The 15,782-nt window shown below is 37.2% G+C and overlaps 1 protein-coding gene across 4 annotated transcripts in view; it reads right to left on the reverse strand.

Moving 5' to 3' along the window:
- Nucleotides 1-15,782, reverse strand: part of celf2 (cugbp, Elav-like family member 2) — a 620,189-nt gene that overhangs the window by 356,835 nt on the left and 247,572 nt on the right. The window lies entirely within an intron of this gene.

Below are 15,782 nucleotides of genomic sequence, written 5' to 3' on the forward strand. Positions count from 1 at the left end.
TACCCGCACACAGACAAACACACGGAATAAATATCTCCAAGGTAATAGAGAAGAAGGAAATTGCACTAATGAGGTTTCATGTTTCTCCTTCACAACAACAAAAGAACTAAGAGTGGGTATCCATCCACTTCATTTATGTATTCATCCGTTTGTTTATTTATTCATGCTGTCGGTCCACTTATCTCACTCATTGCTGAGATTTTCCCTTGTAGATCATCGAACAACCAGATGGTTGCAGGTTTAATTAACAACTTCAAAAGCAGTCAGTACTGTAGACAGGAAAAATCTCTCTCTCTCTCTCTCTCGCTCTCTCTTTTTTTCAGTTTTTAAATTGCCTTTTTACACTTTTTTATGGTTTAAATAATCCCTTGATCTGATAAAACATTTTTTAAATCATATAAACCAATAAATTTGATTTTTTTTGTAGTATTATGTATCATAATTTGTTTTCTTCTGTATTTTCCGTCTCTCTTTTCTCTCCATACATAACCATAAGCATGTTTAGATCTGGTCTTCATCGACTGCTTATGAAATCTATGAAACCCCACGGGTGATACTGCCTGCGTTCTATAACACCACTTCCTCTAAGTGATGAGGTTAATATGGATGTATTATATTAATTAGTAAAGACAAACAGAGGTGTGTTATATTAATAGCTGTTGAAATTAGACATGGCTAAATAGTTATGCAAACCCAGCACGATAAGTTATGCTAACTGCTCCAGATCATCCCCAAGGTAGAAAGACGCAGTGGTTATCCGTTTAAAGAGCTTAACGGAATGCAATAATTTTACATCCGCTACTTCAACACACACATAAAAACATAATTAACCTCTCTCTGCCATGCCACTCAATACACTGCCTAATGCCATCAGAAAAATACACTGCAAGACAGCACTGTACTCACTCCCCGCAAACCACTGTTGACACACACGGTGCTGTCTGATCCCAAGTAAACACAACGCTGTGTTTAAGTGTCCGCACGTATGCAAGTGTCTATTTGATAGCCAGTGGGAATCAAAGCTGTCTGAAAGGGAACAAAAGTCCTTCATGAACAAAACTAGAGGCTAGAGGATTTACAAAACACAATTGGGCAAACAACAGAGGATTTTGGACATTATTATTATCAATTAAGTTCTTGGAAATAGCAACATTCAATTAGATTGAAGAAAATGTGAATAGTATAAACTTTAATGACATGTATGTTTTAAAAAAGAAAACAAATACGATTGTAGTATACAATTGTCAAAATTGTAGGTTTAATTTGATGCGACAATGCAGTTCCAAGAAATTGCTAGTACATATCACTCAACAAATTACAGATTGGAAATAGTTGTAAAGCCAATTATGTACCCTGTGTAGGTGGCTGTCAGGGTGTTGCTATGTAGATGCTAAAGTGTTTTAGCATGTTGCCATGTGTTTGCTATGTGTTCAGGGTTGTTGCTAGGCGTTTTATTACTGGTCCAATTCAAAATAGCCCACTCACAAATTATTTCTTCATCCAATTGACCCTTCGCAGGGAGCTTGATTGACAGGTGATCTGACCAATCATACTTCGCCATCCGCCATTTTGTCCGACAAAGCAATCAGGAGAGTTAGTAGATTAACATGGGAGGATTTGAACTTGAAAAACGGAGTGTACTGACGCCTTTCCGCTGTTAAAACAACATAAAAAAGGTACTGTGACAGTACTTCGGTACAGTCAAGGTATTATTTATTAAAACGGTTACTTAGAAATATAACATGGTACTGAAATCCATATATTGATATGGTCCAAATAAATAAAACAAGGTAGCATTTTCTAAACTTTGCAAATGACTACTATATGTATATACTATGGTATGCTACGTTAAAAATGACATGGAATTGCCATGGTACGATCATGCAACAGAAAGAGACAACAAGGTAAGTAGCAAAGTACAGTTCTTTATTTGCAGATACCGGAGAAGAAGTGGGAGAATATCACTGGTGTGTATCACAGCAGACAGAGAATTTGCAGATAGCTTGGTGGTTATGGAGTTAATTCTGTTGCAGATGTGGAAGGAGAACGTGAATCTGGAGAACCAGAACACAGAGGAATGCAGCTGGAGTCGGGAGATGGATGGCAGTAGACGGATGATGGCGATCTCAGGTAAGCAAACCAGGTAGGTAGAACAAGTAGTGATGGCAACCTTTACGAATCTTTTGTTCCGAATCAATGGTTCGGAGCGTGTATCAAACTACTCTGGCATTTTTCAAACCTTTGCTAAGTGAGTTTATTCCATTTGACTTGCTCAGTAATAGCAGCTGAACAGATTTTAAAACATCACTGCCTCAGGAAAGCAGACTGACAGTTTTTGGAATTATTATACTGCTAATGAGGTCTATTTTTTTTAGATGTAACTATTATTCTGTGAACTGAATACACTTTCAGATGTGAATATAGCTACCCTGTACTAATTGAAGCATGGCTAAAGACAAAGAACCCTCGGAGTACGAATACAGATACTGCTCAAAGCGACGGATTAGACCTATGAGCTCTAAATGGCAGACAGACTCTTAATATCACAGGCGAGTGAGTGACGTGTGGATGGTGTGGCCTGTAATTAGAGTGTGCGCCATGTGTTTGGCTAAAGATGAGTAATTACTCATCACTTGGAGTGGCTGGCCTCTGATAATGCACTCATTCTTTCTGGCTTATCAAGGGGTCAAAAAGAAAATGGGTGTGGGGGGGGAGGGGATGGAAAGAGAGGTTGGGAAAAGATAAAACAGGATTGACAGGCTGCTAGTCCAGCTAAATGCTAATGCACCTGGTGACATTTAGAAGTGCCCACCCAAACCCCAACACACACACACACACACACACACACACACACACACACACACACACACACACACACACACACACACACACACACACACACACACACACACACTTCATCTAGGCAGCACATTAGAGATTACTTTGTTCATAACAGTGTTGGGAAAGCTACTGAAACTGGAGATAAAGGCTCAAATAAAACCAGGCTAACAATAAGTAGCTATGAATTGCATTGAACCTAAATAATTAATTAAAGATGGCAAAATTGTAAGATATAGGATAAATGTTTGATATTTATGGATTTTATATGTCCCAGCAATTTTGTACGATTTCACCATCTTGTACAAATTAATTCGACCACTCATGAGACAGGGTTGAAACATTCAAGTTTAAAACATTGTTGAATAAAAAGCACCAAGTACACTCTGACCAAACATTTCAGAAGAGAATGTTTGATTATAACTACAGTGTTGGGTATTAAGGCCCCGATATACTTTAAGTGAAGTTGAAGAACTGGTGTGACAGTTTGAAACCGCTTGCCAAAGCAAACTTTCCAGAAAAGTTCGCTCTGGCTTTTAAACACCCTTGGACAACCATTGGTCTATGGTGATTATGTGTGTGATGAGGCTCAGCCTTCTTTGACGTGGAAATCTTTTCAGGTTCCTTTTGTACTGTTCAGTCTGTCAGTTAGATGCTTATGAGTTAAACCACGAATACACTGGAGAGACACTCAATGGTAGATATTGAAGTTGTAATTCTTATTGAAAGAGACACTGACACTGCTTCCCATGATTTCTCGATAATAAAAAACTGCAGTCTTTTAAACAGTCTATTGTATAAAGTACTATATAAATATGTGTGATGCAACTTCACTAGAGTACCGAATTGCAGAGCTCGTGCAAACATATCCACATCGCAAACATTGTTTTCCCGCAAAAAGCATTTGCAGAGTTTATTAGGGCTTTTAGCATCCACACTATTAGCAAATATGTTATTTTAACTGCCTTTCACAATAGTGGGATGTTAGCATGCTAGTTTTTAACTTATGTAGCCTTTCATTATCGAATGATTAAATAGACGAGTAGCATTGTCAAACTTTAGAAGAGAACACTGAATTAATTGGAAGTTTGCATTCATGAGTTGGCAAGTCGTAATTACAATATCAGGTGCATTCAATTCCCTTGTACCTTTTCTACAAAAAATGCAGAACGTTTTTTACTCTACTTAATTTTTTTTTAAAGGGGTCCTATTATGCTTTTTCACTTTCACGTATGGCCCATAGAAACTGATGGGTGTGAATGACAAGGAAACAACATTGCTCAGAGTAGATTGCAATGTCGATAATCTACTCCTTCCTAACAGTTTTCTGTTGTATGTAGTCCTTTTGTCTTCATGTATAACGTTCTGTCAAACAGACAAGTTTGGGTTAAGATTCTTTGAAGGACAACATGCTAACATAACATCGCTGCTTAAGAACTGTGCTACATTTCTACCCTTCAATAAATGATTCTCCTCACAAGAACTCTGGTATTTATGTATTGGAGAAATCGAAAACATTGGCGAGTCACCCAAACAATCACTTCTCCAAATATAGAGAAATCTAACACCTTTAACTGTTTTTGTTCAAGTTATGAAAATGCTCTAAATTCTAAATTAATATAATCTATTGTAAATTTAATAATAATAATGTCTTACATGTGAACAAATTCAAAACTTTCTCACTTACCCAAGTCGGAAAACTCTGGGCTCAAAGAAAATCTTGAGTTGTCCACTACAACATTATAGTGGTGTTCGTGTGCGTTCAGATTGCATATACGATTTTTCTGACATGACTTACCATAACATACCATCACCGTCTATACTACAGGTAACCAAAAGATTATGAAAACTGTACATAAAAGTATTTCTTAGTTTCTAAAGGGAAGGAAATTCACGTAAATACCCATCAGGTCAATGTTTTCTCTAAAGGATGATCCAAGCACAGATTAGTGATCGAGTAATGGCTACTTGAATTTAACAAAGTGAACATTACAGTGCTTTCTTCTCTACTTGTGTTCAGCATATGGTACTATTGGAGGGTTTTTCTGTTAGCCTTAATAACAAAGACTCAGTAACAAGGCCTCACTTTGAAGATGACTTTGATGTTGAGACCATCAATTGTAGAAGGGCTGAAAGCTTTAAAGTCGCTGAAAGAAGACCAGATTACAAGATTGAGGGCTTCTGCTTTTCGTCACCAACTGAGCTAACGGAATTCAATGGTATTGGGTTTTAGAACATGGAAACTCTGAATTTCAGGAGGGTTGCATGCAACTTCAACTATTGGAGGAAGTCTTTGATTGCTGTTAAAATAAGAAAAATGGGTGATCTCTGCATTCTACAGTTTTTCTATAATGTAATACCTCAACTATATATATGTATTATTTATTATTATATTATATATTAAATTAAATTCAGATAATTTTTTTGATTTTGGATTCTGAAAACAAGATAATCGACGTGAAACTATAATTGTGCTGCTCCCATGCACCTTATTTTCCTTCACACTGCACTTTTGTTCCTCCCTAAATGCCCAAACTTGAGAAACAAACATTTAGCCGACATTTAGTCGACTATTAGGCTGCACCCCCATTTGTTTGAAACATTGTAAACAGAGGAGGACAAAAGAAGGAAAATGTATGAAACATGTGGATCCAATACATTAAATAAATAAAAAATATTGAAATATAAAACCAACGTGTTTCTAATAGTGCATCAGAAATAAAGTTGAAACATAAAATTCACTTAAATGTGATGATTACAGAAATTAATATGATTACAATTTGTAAAAATTGAGAGTTCAATGTTTTATCCAAAATATTAAGAGAACATTATGAGATATATTGTGAGAACATTAAAACATGTGTTGTAGGAATGACCCAGATAAGCATGGTGTACCTCAGGGGTATATTTTTGGCCCTCTCCCATTCATTTTGCATACTCTAATTCAGGGGCATCAGCAAAAAACACACAAAAAAATTCTACAGATTGGAAGCTACCTGAGAGAGACTTTAGATACCAAAATCAAACTTCCTGTATTTGATCATGTCTGACTGACTCTGAGCTTAATTGGGTTATTTTTACCCCACTGTGCATGAGGAAGCTCCTGGTCACTCATGTCATTCTTAATGGACTTTAATTAGTGAAGCATAGGGGAAGAGACGGAGAGAGAAAGAGATAGAGATAGATTAGAGGGTAAATACAGAGATCATGTTTATTGCAGTTCTGCACTTTCTAATTGCTACTCGGTGCATTTATGGTCTCTGACAGAGAGCAGAACAGTTGGTGTGAATAGGGCTGTCTTTTTTTTTTTTTTGCTATATAAATAAGTGTTACGATGTGGTCAGCAGCCACAGACACGAAGGAGATTAAAAAACAAACAAAAAATTCTTAATTTATAATCAGAACGAACATGTAGGAGAATAACGCAAACCACACAATGCATAAATGAGAACTGACAAAGAACAACAAAGATAGGGGTAGAACAAAGGAAATTATGCTGGACATATGTGAAACTAATGACTAACAAACCATAGCAACAAACGAGGACAAAATCAGTAACCAATGAAACCAAAACTTAACAGAGCAGGGAAACAGGAACTAAAGAAAACAGAATGCAAAAATAAGGGTCCAGATGACAGAACATTAACCTGACAATAATCTTGTTGGGCTAATGTTACTTGCTTAACTCTTAGTTACGATCCTCGAATCTGACTGGACGAGAGGCTTTCTAATGGCGCTTTTCCACTACACAGTACCAGCTCGCCTTGGTTCGCTCGCCTCGACTCGACTCGCCTTTGTTTGGTTTCCCACTGTGTAAAAGTTGTACCAGTACCTTCAGCGAAGTTCTAAGCGAGCCGAGGCGATACTAAAATGTGACGTGAAAACACGGCAGACTGCTGATTGGTCAGAGAGAATCGTCACTATTCACTGCGTCATCATTGCACGCGCAAGACGGAGTATCCTGAATAACTCCGACATTTTTAAATAGTTTTGCCAGAGATTGCGTGATACCCATTACTAATATTATGTAAAACAGCATACACTCGATTTCCTCCATTGTCCTGTGTGTGTGGGTAGCGGGTGTGTGTTGCGTCGCTATGACGACCAGGTACTATTGTGGAGGTACTGTCTGCAATGGAAAACGGAGCGAAATGCGAGCCGAGTCGAGCTGGTACTGGTAATGGAAAAGCGCCATAAGACTGCTGATATTTCTCACTTGTATCCAGCATCAGCACTGCTTGTCTCTGCGCAATTTAGAAAGGCTGTCAGTCAGTGCATTTACATTGTTACTGTCTTTGGGATTGTCTTTGAGAGGAGTCATTAAACCATTCATTCAACTAATACGTTCAAAAGCACTGATTAATTAATAAAACAAGGTGTGGAAATTATTTTAGCTTTTGAGCGCAACTTTACAGGGCATAATTCAATGCATTGACCAGTGCTGAAGCTATTCATGGGAAATACCCTGTGGAAGGAATGCTACGACAAAGATTGCTTTCCTTATTTTGATTTTAGATTGCAAACTTATTTTTCACGAATACTGTATATGACTTGAACTAAAGAAGGACAGGCGCAGGTTATCGCACATGCGCAGTCGATCTCTCTCTCACACTCGGTGTCTGTTTAGGCTTGTTTTGTGTACATCAACAGAGCCTCTGTTCAAATCACAATGGTACACAGCAAAATTACCATTTTGCTGTGAGTTCTGAACGTGGGCAGGTACCCAACGGTTGAACCGCTTATATTTGATGTAACGAATGGAATAATATTTACATTGTCATTTGCGTTGCTGGTGCGGGTCGGGGATCAATAGGCACGGGCGGACTGCCAGTCCAATAGCCAATCGCAAAGCAACTGCAGTGATTGACCGCTTCCGTCATCATAAAGGGAGCACTCTACTCAACTTGCTTTCTGTATATAATCTATTAACAATTTTAATCAAAGTTGTTCATGCTGCTAAGAGAACCACGTATAGCCAACACTGCAAAGTTTCAGGAGAGACAACTGCATTTAAATGCAGAGTGAATCCGCTAAAATATCCCCGATATGACAGTAAAGGCTCATATTTGGCTATTGTTCTTTTAATTTATGGAGATCAGAGAAGCGTCTGTATAGCCTATGGTGTGATTTATGCACATTTGTTCAAAATAGCCTAAATGGGCAGATTGTTCAGATGATGTACTGTAGATAATTTTTTTTATGTTCATTCACAAGTTCACACTTACATATAATTAAATAGACTAAAGGTTTTGCGTATGTGGTGTGATGTCCGGGGGTAGGGCTCCGAGCTTGGAATTTGGCCCAAACCCAGGGTTCTCCCAATCCCAGGTTGGGATATGAATAATTAGAAGTTAGGAGATGGGATGGTGGAGGGATGCTGGAAAACTGTCATAGAACAGAAGTAAGTCTGCTGTATATATACCTCCTGAAGCTAATTGAGTTGATGAGCTACAGAACTCCAATGTTAATTAGGTTAATTATCTGAAAATGCTCCTCCCGAACTTTGTTAATAAAACTATTTATTACCATGTTGGGCTGCGGGTCTATGGCCCTGTTAACATCTGGTATTAAGATGCATTTTGGTCAATCGGATCACATGACAAACACTTACCTTGGTTTACACCTGGGGCCCTATCTTGCACCCAGCGCAATTGACTTTGTACACCGACGCATGTATCATTCCTATTTTGCACCCGCGCACAGCGGACTTTTCCCTCCACAGACGCATGTCGGTAAATTAGTGAATGAATTTGCGCTCCCGGGGTGGTGCAGCGAAAAGAGGAGGTGTGTTCCGGTGCAAACGTTCCCTGGTGCTATTTTGCAGTTTCAGAAAAAAAATTTGCGTTGCGTGTTATTCAGATGCTATTTTAAGCGTGCATGCTTGGCCATAATGTAGCGTGTGCACAACGCGCATACATTTTGATTCTCTAATCTACACAGACACTGTAGTTTTCATTTTTGCAAATCAAACATTACAAGGACAAATATTAACACACGAGGGAAATCATTGTTGTGTCCATGAAGATGTGAAAAAATAGGCATAAATCTAGCTTACACATTTACCCAAATTATTATACGCCTGTTTAACCAAAGCTTATTTGGGTGGGTTTCTCCCATCCCCATTGTCACTTCTCTGTCTTTTACGGCCCTGACGAGAACGTCGGTCTCCTCGGCTGTGAACCGCTCCTGGCGTGCGCCCATTTTAGATTTGTGTCGAGCGCAAGAGTCATTTATCCCGCCGGTATAATAGCAACAGTGCCCGGGATCCGCCCACAAAGTTACTTGCGTTTCGCGTTTGATACTTGCGTTTCAGATCGGTAAAATAGGGCCCCTGGCGTTTTAATTAGTCTCTTTTGTCCACTTTCAACCACTTCTGTCCTGATGTCTTCGAGGGGAGGGTTCTTAAATGCATCAACTCAGAATGCCTAATGTTGGTTTGATTGCTTGTTACATGAGAACATTTTTGTCTACCTGATGTATTAGATGGTGCAGTTCGGGTCGCGGTCTTTTTTGTCAAACGGGTCAGGGACGGAATTAAATTAGTGCTGCTGTCGGACAGCCCTACACATGCATGAAGTGTAAAACAAGAAGGGCATAGCCTTATGAAAAAAATAAAAAATGTGAACGCAGTTGCGGAGGTTGCTTCCATTCCTCTGAGACAGCCCTTTTTTGAAGCATCAGAGAATACTCCATTCTTTACATTCTGGAACAGACATAATCTGTGTTTTTTCCCCAAACATTTTTCTTTATTGATTTTATGGAAAATCTACAAAATCTTGTTCTTGGGGCACAGATTCTGTGTTGGGCCTCGTCACCCTGTGTTTTTCATTCTTTGGTGACTCTTCTGTTTTCCATTCCTGCACATGTCTCTCTATAAGCGAGTCTTTTAGACACTGAGTGATGGGCAGCATCTATTCCCCTGTCTCGCGGTGACTGCCCCTGTAATTGACGAGGGAGAAACGTGCCCCGCAGAGGACACTGGCCTGCCCTACAGACAACAGATTTACAAACCATTTAACAGCTATTCCACTACCCTTCAATGGTCAATCTGGCCACAGGAGGTGACTTGATCTACACATGCAACAGTGAACATATGTCAATGATAGATTAAGGCCTACAGTTATCGATTTGACCCTCACACGAGTGTGTGTTTGACAAAGGCAGAACACTGTTAAATCGTGTCATGTTGTTGAAGATAACAGCGGTGCGCCGAGAAGAAAACCCAGCTATTCAGTTTAAAGATGCCATGAAATCCAAAGTAGAGATGTGTGGCTTGTAATCACATCTGTTGCTTTGGAGGCTAATCAATATTCTAGCATATTCTGATAATTTGAGCAAATAATGTTTAACAAATACGCATTTAAGATTTTGTGTTTCTCTTTTGGGAACATGGATCTAAAATATAGATGACTCACCTTGTACATACTTTTATATACCCAAATCAAATTAATTTTTGGTTTGTTTTCATTTGGTCTTTGTGTCTCTGGTTGCTTGTATGCTCAATAACAGGCAGTCAAACTAGTGAAAGCAATTATTTTCTTTACATCAAAGTAGTAAAGTCCACTAATCGTGTTTTACAGTAGCTAAACCTAGATGCTCATGGCCAATGAATAAGAACACTGGGGGAAAAAACACTTTTAGTTGCTTTCATGTCAGCGGTTACGCATGCACGCGCACACACACACACACACAAAACAAAAGACAGGAAAGAGGAAGATGCAAAAGAGAAGACCAGGCCGAAACTAATCAAACTAACAGCATAATTCTATTACAGTGAATAAGTTGACTGACTTGTTCAAGCGATTGTTGTCCAAAGTGGGTTCAATTAACAAATTAAATTACTAAATAATGTCTCTCGGTCCCTGTTTTTCATTTCCTTGCTTTTCACCATTATTAAAAAAAGATATGTTTTTTGAAGCAATATAATCAAATTAATATCTAGCTTTCAGCACTCTTCAATTCAATAAATGTAACTCCAGTCCACACGCACACAGAAATCATCCCAAAGATATGATTCACCCATTAACAAACTGCCTGTTAATATTGCCCATTCAAACTCAATCCAATTTTGAATTATTGAATCATGATATGCATTATAAAACCTGCAACCTAAAACGTTTTACATATACATATACCTTGCCGAGCCATATCTGTAATCGAACAGAAAACCAGATTGTAATTTTTGCGGCACTAGCATCAACAAACAGATTTCCAAAAAAGAATAACTACCTTAAAACAGTTTAAAAAGCTTCATTGTGAAAGATTCTCATGGTTCCATATATAATGTCTGTCTTTCACTCTTCGGTCTCTCCATCTCTTTGTCAGGGGGAGGATGGCTTGAGCTGATAACACTATGGGTCACTTGCAGTGTCATTGCCATCGTCGATCTTTGGCTCGGTGTCTCGCCAGTCACTGCTGGTGTGTCTGTGATCATGCTTTTGTCGAGAAACTGTGATGTGTGTGCCCATACAGAAATGTAATATATGTACATGTATGAAATATCAATATGCTCATTTAAAGTAAACACATACTGTATATGGAAACTTTAGAAATTTGAACGATTCCATATTTATATGGAAGATATTTGTCAATATATGTGTATGTATGTATAATACATTTTTTGACATAATATAAATATGCCATATATCAAATATCCATATATCAAATGCTGATATAGTTAGAAAACATATGTACATATATGTCAAGTCAGAATAGATGCACTGTTTATCATTTGATAGAACAGTAAGCGCTGATCTGGTTTCACGCTGTGGCTGGCGAAAGCACGGTTAGGGTAGCGCTGTTTCATCACACATTTGGAGTATTTGTCTTTTGCAATTACCCATGCGATCCAATTGAAAACAAAATGAAAAACAAAATATAGAATCTCTTTACATAAAATTGTGAAAGTTATGATATGTGGAATTCAAGTTGTTCAAAATTAATAAGAGAATAAATGAGAATTATATAAGCATACATTGCATATAAGCTGTTTAAATAAACATATTATATAAAAAAAAGACATAGAACCATATACAACTCATCATATACGTATTTTTTATGTATATATACTCTTTTTAATATAGGTATGTTATATATGGTATGATGAATATAAAATACGATATAAGCATACAGTATTTTTTCATATGTTGAAAAACATGTCATTTATCAACCTGCATAAATGAGACATTGTTCACTTACTTTATATGGCATTAACATACATTACATTGTAAAAATACTATACTAATTTCACTATGGGTATTTAATTTATAAACCTATAGAAAACCTCTCTAAAATCCTATATAAACACCTGATACATATGTTCTATAAATCAACTTGCATATATATTGTCTTAACATACAGAACCGAATGAAAATGTATCATAAATATGTTGAATATACATATACCATACGGTATGTACATATACTGTATATAAAACCTCTATAAAATCCTATATAAGAATACTGAATGTTTGCCTATATGTATTATATGTATCATGTACGTACATGTTTTATTTATGTACATATATTAATTTTACTATGGGTATTCATGTATGGTATAAACATAGAAAATCATATACAAGCATACCGAATGTTTGCATAAATAATAAGTGAATAAACTTATAACTGAGATATATATTGTTCACATATATGGCCTTAACATGTACCATATAAAAAGACATCATATAAATAATTTGAATATATGTTTTTTACCCATCATAGAGGGAAAGTTTATCATTTGTATGTGTTTTTAAGTCATGTCAGTTTAAACATCAAGCACAAGAACAAGACTGGAACTCGCGCGCAGTTTTGTGTGCGCACACAGAGCCTTGAATCTGTGCATTTGTCTTGAAATGATAGCAGCCTAATATGCCTGCAGCTGCTTGTTAGCCCAATATTAATCAGAAAACAAAAGAGGAAGAGAAAATCACTTGAATAGCTTTAGCACAGATACATTTTGTTAATTATATCAATTAATTGAAGTTATACAGTGAAGACTATAGTCTTATTTTACATTTGATTATTCAATGTCTGTACCTAAATACAGTTAGACTTACCTGAAAAACATAAAGCACAACTTTGGTAAAGCACTAATTTGTGATGACTACAGCTTGTAGGATAAGTGTGCCGCATAATGTGCGAGTACGAAGTAGGTACCAGGTGCTCCCTTGAGAACCAGACCAAAAACGATTGATAATGTAAGTATATATACTTATACATTATTTGACCTCATATCTCATAATATTTGCTTTAATTTGTGTCTGAACCCTCAGAATATATATATATATATATATATATATATATATATATATATATATATATATATATATAATTATATATTTTTTTTTTTTTTTTTTTTTACAGATGCAAGTGCAAGTCTGTGTTTTTTTTTTATACATAAAAAAAAGTTTGCTAAATGTTTCCATCCAACTGCCTTTATTTACCAATAGCAGTGTGCATAATAATAATAATCATATATAATTTGCATCTGGACAGTACATTGTTATTTTTGGTTCGATTGTATTTGCATATAGTTAATGTTACTGGATAAAGATCTGATTGCACTCAAAATACTAATTTCTTGTTTTCTTTATTTTTTCCCTTAATTTCTAATAATAATATGAATAATGAATATTATTATTGTTCTTATATCATTAATTTCTGTCAATAATAATAATAATAATTATAAAGGCTAAATTAATTATTATTATGTATATACATATTATATAATTATTTCCCTTTCAATAATAATAATACATGTATTATTATTATTATTACTCTGTCCAATGGGGGATTGTTTAGGAAACCTGTTTGACATTAATATAATGAATGTACATGTGAAAACAACATTACCCCCCACCTTGCCCAAAGTGCATTCATCTGTACAGTTATAAAGTCACTGAGCCCTTTCAAAAGCCCAGTGGCCTGTGTGTGTGTCCGTGTGCATGCATGTGTTAAACAACAGTGACAATTCAACTCTGAGATGCATGTTATGCGACTGGACTCTCCCAAGCCTTTAGCACTCTGTATCTGTCTACTTCCATCTGGTCAGCTGACATCCTAACACTCCCCCCCCCCCCCTCCCCTCCCACCCCAGTAGGGCACGTCTAGGCCAGTATCTCACTCTCGGATTAATTCAGGATAGCCAGGCCACATAGAGCAACAGTGGCCGGACACTAAACACTGACCCTGCTCTCCCGTGACTGACAGGCCGACACATTGTGCTGCATAGCTCAGAGCTTGGTTTAATGGACGCTTTGCTTGGGTGGTCGAGGGTTTTGTTTGTTATTTCTATTGCTATTAAGGCTAAAGAGGGTCAAAGTAATTTCATTAAAGACTTGCAACAGCTGTCAACAAGTATGACTGCTAAAATCAACAGGTGCGAGAACATGGATCAGGTGTTGATTTTCTTATTTCAGAATTCACAGGACAGTGTTAAAAAGGCCTGGTAAAAACAGGCACCTTCAAAATCTGCAAGCTTCCCTGGTCCTCACAAAAACATGGACACCTCTGGATTATGCATTGAACAACACAAATTATTATTTGACAGTAATTGTTTTGAAATGTATTTTTGTCAGCAGTGGATTTGTTACAAAAGGCTCTGCTAGTGCTTTAGAGATGATTTTGCAATTCAAGATTTATAAAAAAAAAAATGTCAACATGTTAAAACATTCTCTCCAAGAGTTATTGTAGCATCCTGTCATCTATCTAAACCATTACCACTTTTAAAACGTTAAACCAAAAATACTATATAAAAAAAAAAAAAAAAAAAAAAAAAACAGCTGTTTGACAACTAGTGGACCATCCTAATCCATCCCACTGTGATCTATCCAAAGGTGTCTTCATTTCTAAAAATAGACTCACCTTTATACACGTCTCACAATGCAGTGATTTGATTGATTGTAACCCAGGATCACAGGGACATGTACCTATTAATCAGCTTTGACTAACCCACTTAAATAAAAGACCTCTTTATTGTTATGAAGTTAACACATATTTTTAGCTCTCATATTTGATTCAATGCACACTTAACTGTTTTAAGCCATTGTGGGCGACATGATCAAAATGCCACCAACGGAAAAGTTTCCAGCTAACAAAATTTGCACATTTAATAAGCAAATTATATTAATAAAAAACCCTCATGCCAAACCAATTAGTAATAAATTATAATCTTATGATAAACGATCCTCTGTTGACAGCCGGGGGGAATTGTGCAATCAAACATTAATTATTCATTTGATAATTAAGTTCATAGGTGTTTGGAGTGGAGGATTGGATGAGCAGAGAGAGCGGGCCAGCGGTGGCATACCTCTTTCAGCGCTGACCTGTTTTGTTCGCAGCACTGCCTGCTGGGATATGCTCCGCTGGCTATTTTTGGGCCACTGCTTCCTGCACTGACATGTTTAACATTGTTGTCTTTGAGCATATCTGGTGTTTTAAAATGAGGTGTCTACATATTTATATAAATATAAAAGAGAATACAGAACAGACAACAATGTCTGTGTTAGCAACAGGTTTCGCTAGGTTTGATCTATTCATTTGTTAGTTTGTTAGTTTGTTTATAAGCAAAGGTTGCTCTTCAGTTTTGATTCATTTGTACAAAATATACATTAAAAATATATCACTTACTTTAAAGTAAAGCCACAGAATGCTATAGGATGGATGGATGGATGGATGGATGGATGGATGGATGGATGGATGGATGGATGGATGGATGGATGGATGGATGGATGGATGGATGGATGGATGGATGGATGGATGGATGGATGGATGGATGGATGGATGGATGGATGGATGGGTGGGTGGGTGGGTGGATGGATGGGTGGGTGGGTGGGTGGGTGGGTGGGTGGGTGGGTGGGTGGATGGATGGATGGGTGGGTGGATGGATGGATGGGTGGATGGGTGGATGGGTGGATGGGTGGGTGGATGGGTGGGTGGGTGGGTGGG

This window comes from Phoxinus phoxinus (assembly GCF_949152265.1).
Source record: "Phoxinus phoxinus genome assembly, chromosome: 9".
NCBI classification, from domain to species: Eukaryota; Metazoa; Chordata; class Actinopteri; order Cypriniformes; family Leuciscidae; genus Phoxinus; species Phoxinus phoxinus.